At 43.0% G+C, this 7,430-nt stretch overlaps 1 non-coding gene across 1 annotated transcript; it reads left to right on the plus strand.

Moving 5' to 3' along the window:
* The first annotated feature begins 4,718 nt into the window (after positions 1 to 4,718).
* Positions 4,719 to 4,837, plus strand: LOC115935035 (5S ribosomal RNA). The gene has a single exon (XR_004070760.1). It is a non-coding gene; the product is annotated as a 5S ribosomal RNA (ribosomal RNA).
* Positions 4,838 to 7,430: the final 2,593 nt, after the last annotated feature.

Below are 7,430 nucleotides of genomic sequence, written 5' to 3' on the forward strand. Positions count from 1 at the left end.
ATGGCAAGCATAAAGTAGTAAGAATTTAGTTAACTACATATCATTATCAGTCAACTAGTTCTAATTGACATGTATAGGACAGTTGTTGACGTCATACAAGAAGAGCATAATACACCTTCTTCTTAAGCTCACATGGAACACTTAACAAAATATACCACATGCTAAGCCATAAGACACACCTTAACAAATTTAAAAGAATAAAAATCATGTAAAGTATTCTTTCACATCACAATGACATTAAATAGAAATCAATAACAGAAAAACAGAAGGAAAATAACAAATTATTTAGAAATTATACCACACACTTATAAATAATGCATGGGCCAAACAATGAGTCTCAAGATAAATTTAAAACTATTTTGAATTAAATGAAAACAAAAATACAACTCAGTATTTGTGGGATTCAGTGACTGAAAGCAGTGTTATTTACTTCAGTTTCTATTACTCAATAAATGATTTCTGGCTTTGAAAATAAAATTACATATATAGCACTGAATGCATATGGTAGAAAAGAAGAATAATCTAAAATCAGGATCTAAGCTTTCAACAAAGGAAACTAAAGAAAAAGAACAGTATAAGCCTAAAGCAAGCAGAAAATAGAAGTAACAAAAATTAGAGCAGAAATGAATGAAATTGAAAACAGGAAATCAATAGAGAAAATTAATCAAACCAAAGCTGGTTTTTTTTGAAAGATTAATAAAATTCATAAACCTGTAGCCAGTCTAGCCAAGAAAAGAGAGAAGACATAAATTACTCATATCAGAAATGAAAGAGGGATCATCACTATTGATTCCATGGACATTAAAAGGATAATAAAAAAAAATACTATGAACAACTTCATGCCAACAAATTTAATGACTCAGATAAATTGGACCACTCCCTTGAAAGACCCAATCTACCAAACTCACACGTGGAAAAAATAGATAATCTGAAGATGCCTATGTTAAATAAAGAAAATAAATAAATAAATAATAACCTTCCGGAAAAGAAAGTATCCAGCCCAGGCAATTTCACTGGGGAATTCTACCAAACATTAAAGAAAGAAATGATGCCAATTTTTCATAATCTCTTTCAGAAGATAAAAGCAGAAGAAATACTTTCTAACTCATTCTATGAGGCCAGCATTATCTTAATACCAGAATAGGTATAAGGACATTACAAGAAAGAAAAACTATAGACCAGTATCGCTCAAGAACATAGATGCAAAAATCTTCAAAATATTAACAGATAGCATCTAACAATGTATAAAAAGAATTATACACCACAACCAAGTGGGATTTATTCCAGTTATATAAGTCTGGTTCAACATTGGAAAGTCAAATAATATAATTTATCATATTGGTAGGCTAAAGAAGAAAAATCATATGATCATATCAATAGCAGAAGCAGCGTTTGACAAAACTCAACAGACATTCATATTAAAAATTCTCAGCACTCTAGGAATAGATGGGACTTCCTCAATTTGATAAAGAACATCTACAAAAGCCTACAGCTAACATACTTAATGGTGAGGAACTGGATGCTTTCCTCCCAAAATCAGAAAACAGGGGAAGGATGTCCCGCTCACCACTTCTATTCAACATTGTACTTAGAGTCCTAGCTAACGTAATAAGACAAGAAAAGGGAAAGAAGGCCGGGTGCAGTGGCTCACGCCTGTAATCCCAGCACTTTGGGAGGCTGAGGCAGGTGCATCAAAAGGTCAGGAGATCGAGACCAAACTGGCTAAAACAGTGAAACCCCATCTCTACTAAAAATACAAAAAATTAGCCAGGCTTGATGGCTTGTGCCTATAGTCCCAGCTACTCAGGAGGCTGAGGCAGGAGAATCACTTGACTCTGGGAGGCAGAGGTTGCAGTGAGCCAAGATCGTGGCACTGCACTCCAGCCTGGACAACAGAGTGAGACTCCATCTCAAAATTAAAAAAAAAAAAAAATGGAAAGAAAAAAAAGACAAGAAAAGGGAAAGAAAAAAAGCAATATTAGGATTGGGAAGGAAGAACTTAGTTCACAAACGACATGAATGCTAATGTGGAAAATTTCAAAGAATTGACAAAAAAAAAAAAAAAAAAACCCACAAACCTCCTGAAACCAATAAATGAGCAAGGTTGCAGAGAATAAGGTTAATACACAAAAGTCAGTTGGGTTTCTACATACTCCAATGAACAATTGGAATTTGAAACACAATACTATTTACATACCAAAAAACACTTTACACATAAATATAATAAAATATTTACAAGATCTATATGAAAAAAGTACAAACCTCTGGTGAAAGAAATCAAAGAATATCTAAATACAGAGATCTTCCATGTTCATGAATAGGGAGACTCAATATTGTTTAGATGCCAGATCTTTCCAACTCTATAAATTCAACACAATTCAAATCAAAATCTCACAAGTTATTCTGTGGATACTGAAAAAATAATTTCAATGTTTATATGGAAAGGCAAAAGACTCAGACTAACCAATACGCTCCCCAACTTTAAACTTACTGTAAAGCCACAGTAATGAAGATAGGATGATAATGGTAAAATAATCGACAAATTGATCGGTGGAACAGAGTTAAGTGCCCAGAAATAGACGCTCACAAATATAGTCAACTGACAAAGGGGCAAAGGCAACTGAATGGAGAAAGAAGAGTCCTTTTGATAATAACACGGGGGTAACTAGACACCCATATCTTAAAAATGGGAGATAATACCTAAACTAAAATCTTCCCAAAGTTTGAATTACTGGTGTTAAACTTCTTGGAGAGCAATTATTTATTTATTTATTTATTTATTTAGAGAGGAAGTCTCACTCTGTAGCCCAGGCTGGAGTGCAGTGGTGCGATCTCGGCTCATTGTAACCTCCGCCTCCCAGGTTCAAGAGATTCTCATGCCTCAGCCTCCCAAGTAGCTGGGATTACAGGCCTGTGCCACCACACCTGACTAATTTTTTTGTATTTTTAGTAGAAACGGGGTTTCACTATGTTGGCCAGGCTGGTCTCAAACTCCTGACTTCAAGTGATCTGCCCGCCTCGGCCTCCCAAAGTCCTGGGATTACAGGCATGAGCCACCGTGCCCAGCCAAGGAGAGCAATTTCAGGAGGAAGGTATGGGGAGTAACCACTGGGCCCCAGGAGTTGTTTTGTTCTGTTTGTGTGTGGTTGTGGGGGGGGCAGCTGGGAAGGAAATGTCAGTGGAAAAAGGAATGCAGAAATGGATTTTTCTTTGCACCTCATCCTACCAAGCTGCACCTCTGCCTTATCCCTTTCTTCTGATAGCATCTTTTATGACTCCATTTATTCCAGAAAGCCTCACCCCGCAAAGCTCTTCCTGATATCCTTTCCACCTAGGCAAGCAGGTAAGGTACTGCCCAGCACCCACAACGCTGGAATCCTGTTATTGTCCCAACTCAGTCTGACCCGTGGCTGGCTGTGATGCGCTGGGATTCCTCAAGACCCCTTTCTGGGTTGGGTGCAAACCAAGGGTGACTGACTCATGCTAAGGAGCCTGCACTGCCTTCTCAGAGCACAGCTCTGCCCTCCAGGACTTCACTCTGCTTCTGTTTGGGCAGGGTCTGCCCACTGCTCCTTATCTTGGTGCCACAGTAGATCTTTGGTATTCAGGTTAATTAATCTCACCCAAGCGTGCCCTTTGCTTCAGAGAAGTATTTCTCACACTTGGCTTTAACAGAACATCAGGTCCAGGTGCAAAAGGCAACACAAATGAGGTCTATTTATCCACCCACAAAACTGCCTTTCCCTCCAGAAACAGCAGGCTGACAGAGATATTGCCTACTGTCATTCTGATTCCTTCAGTCCCGAGGTCATGAATAGTAAAATATGCAAACCAGCCACCCTTGCCTGCCATTGGTCAATAATCTATTACCAAATAAAATCTTACCTGGAGCCTTCCTATGACCCCCACCTGAACAAAGCGCTGCTCTAAACCTTAATTAAACCCACATTGTTCTGGGTGGTGTCTCTCCAGGCAAAGCCGTCCTTTGAAATTCAGATTCCTTGCACAAATGCATTCTGGCATGATGCTCCCTGTTGCGAGTTTGCTAGTCTAGCTATCTGAGAATAAATTATGCGTTTGTCCAGGCTACAGAAAGCTACTGGAAAGTGGATTTTCCATTTAGCATTTGTATCACTCAACTCTCTTTACACTGGAAATGGACTCCAATCCACTATTTGCATTTATAGATCACAGGGCTAAAACAAAGTTAGTTTTCTCCTCGCAAAGAAAAAAAAAATTCCCTGTAAGATTTTAGCTGATGTGACAAATGAGAGAAACCTGGGGACATGCTGAAGTTTGAAGTTGGTGCTCACTTTCATCATTGCCTGAGTTTTCCCAAGCAGCTTTTGAAGAGTGAGGAACTAAGTTTTCTTAGAAGAGTAAATGTCTCACAGAGGGGTCACCCTTATACCTTGGATGTTGAAACTTTGTACTTCTGGAACTAAAGCAGTTACCACGGTGCTGGGCATTGGGGGTAGGGCTAGGGCGTTCTAACCTCAGGAGGGCTAACAGTTCGGGGACACTCTTTATATCTTTGGCGACCCCATTTTTTTCAAGCCCAAAATGAGGCCAGGTGATCCGGCAAGTTTTGTGTTTCTAACGTTGTGACAAACCCCAGAATGATATTGCATCACGGAAAAAACTCCTAGGCCCAGGCAACTGGGACCCCTGGGCTAGGCCCCACACTCTGGGGGACCCATCTGGCCTTTTCCAGCTGTGTCTACGGCCATACCACCCTGAACGTGCCCAATCTCGTCTGATCTCGGAAGCTAAGCAGGGTCGGGCCTGGTTAGTACTTGGATGGGAGACCGCCTGGGAATACCCGGTGCTGTAGGCATACTTTGTGTCTGACCCATGTTTCCCCGAGACAAAACACCAAGCTCACACCACACTCACACCACAAAACAAAGAACGGGTAAAAAAGGCACACACACACTTTTTCAGTTTACACCAAACCAGAATCAAAACCAAAATCAGAGTATCCAGAAATCCAAGCCAGGTCAAAACCAAAACCAAAGTATCAAGCAATTCAAGTCAAGTCAAAAACAAAAACCAAAGTGCCGGTACAGGCACGCCGTGGGTGATCAGGCCACGCTTCCACTCAAATGGAGTGGGCAAGTTCCAAAGACTAGTCTTACCAAGTTTCAGATGTCCGGACTCCAAGTGCCAGTTCCTTCCCGGTGTTCAGCCACTGCATTGATCCTCCACGTGGGCCTGCCACGCGCTGCTCTGACGAGGCTTTCCACGGGGGCAGTTGCCTACCCGGGAGCGTTCTCAGGATCCGCGTCACTCAAGCTGGCCAAATAACTCTTCGGCCAGTTCTCCCTTGCACGGCGGCAGCACAGTGAGAATGTTCATCACAGAATTTATTCAGTCTCAGGGCGGTGTTTCTCCACGTGTGGACTTCAGAATACCACCAGGTCAGAACCACCTGGGGCCGTCTCCAGACCTACTGAGTTAGAATCCCTAGTCAGTGGCTCGCAGACCAGCAGCATGAGCATCACCTGGGAACGTGTTAGGAACAGGCTCTAATTCTCAGGCCCCACCCCAGACCTTTTGAATCAGAAGTTCTGGGTGTGGCACCTGGAAACGTGCTTCACCAGCCTCCAGGGGATTCTGATGTAGAGCAGTGGCCAGGGGTCAGCCCCAGCAATTTCAAGGAGCTCCCCAGGTGCTTCTGACACATGGGTAAATTGAAAAAAAGGAGAAATTAGGGGGGAAACAAACAGAAAGTCCCAGGAGTCAACAGAATCTGACTTGGGATTTATGAGACATGATCTGGGTCCACAGCCCCCTTCAGGGTCTTGGCCCTGACCTTGTCTTGTTCTTCCCTACCTTCACACGTGAGATGCTACTGTTAACACTCTAATTAAACAATCGATGCTTTTAAAGCTGCGACCCTTTAGGTCCACCCCAGGAAAGACCAACCCTTGCTTATACCTAACTGTGGCCTGCCCTCTTTGTTCTGTTACTTTCTGATTATAAGTCTCTTCCCTGATAGATGATTCTGGAGAGAAAACAGTATTGGAGGCTGTTGATTGGAAAAGTAGCTCCTAATACCATCTTTGCATGAGCTGTCTGGAATAACCAAATGTTCTAGATTCTGTATTTGATATTTTGACATCTTGGACACTGGCTGATGGTAGAGGCACAGCCCCTCCCAGAGTTAGCCAGTTCCCAGAGACAGTACAGGATTCACCTACAAACACATCTTTCACATTCAAGCCAACCAATCCAGAGCCCGCACCTCCAACCACCTCCTTTATTGGGCTCTCACACTCAAGGCCACCAGTTACCAGTCCCAGTCACTCCAGGGCCAGGTAGCAGACAACTAAGGCAGTTCTATGGCCCAGAGCCTGCTGTAATTTTCCAAGCCAGCCAATCCTAAGCCTGCCTCACCTGTTCCTTCTCACAATAAAGCCTTCTGCCCATAGCTTCCCCCTTTCCCTCTGCCTCCTGACTGACCTGATGCTTCCCTGTGTGGCCCAGTGTACCCCCTCCTCCTGGGAACTGTGAGTAATAAACTATCTCTTCAATGGCCATCATCTCCTGGTCTGTTGGCCTCACCATACCTGAATAATAATAAAACCTACATTTTCAAGCACCGCTATCTTCTCTTAGGAAGGAAGTGGGTATCCCTGGAGACATTAAGCTTTGGGCTGACCCTTAAGACATCTGGCATGGAGGTGTGGGATGTTCTGTGCCACCAACCATGTTGCAAGCAGACTAGGACTGCAACAACTGCCTTCTTCAGAAGCATAGCTCCCCCTCTCCCAGGAATTTTCCTGACAGATTCTTCCCTTTGTCTCTACAGAAGAAAAGGGAGTGAAGGGGCAGCAACTGAGTGAGCACAGGTGGGGAGATGAGTAGGAGATCTGATGCCAGGGTCAGTCTGCCTCATGCAGGCCCACTCCTCCACTAACTGGCTGAGAGATCCTGGGCAGCACCTCCCAGAGTAAGCCAACGCCTAGAGGCTTACAGGACTCACCTGCAAACACACTCTACTTACTTACATCTGCTTGTGTCACTGTTTTCTTAACTGCAAAATGGGGATTTAACCCCACCCGCTTCATGTAAGGAATAAAAGAGATAACATACATAGGGCTCCAGGACTGGGTGCAGCCCATGGAGACACTTCATGAGTGGTTAGCTGTGAGTGAGGTGCACATTAGCCCTGTCCCAGCAATCCCCTGGTCCTCGTGTCACCACCACCAGGAAGCCTTTAACTTTAGAGACTAAGAAACTGCAGTAACACATATTGACATGTAAAACTATGCTGTCACTGATGCAACGGTTTGATGGATTAATTTGGGGATGTAGAGGGCCACCTGAGATGGCCCCTTGAATGGAAGATGTTCCATTCTCTGCTTCCCCATCCTTTGAATGCCACTTTTTTTTCTCAACAGCAGTGGTTTTCAAAGTGTGTTCTC

The sequence above is a fragment of the Gorilla gorilla genome, chromosome 5 (assembly GCF_029281585.2).
Source record: "Gorilla gorilla gorilla isolate KB3781 chromosome 5, NHGRI_mGorGor1-v2.1_pri, whole genome shotgun sequence".
NCBI lineage: Eukaryota > Metazoa > Chordata > Mammalia > Primates > Hominidae > Gorilla > Gorilla gorilla.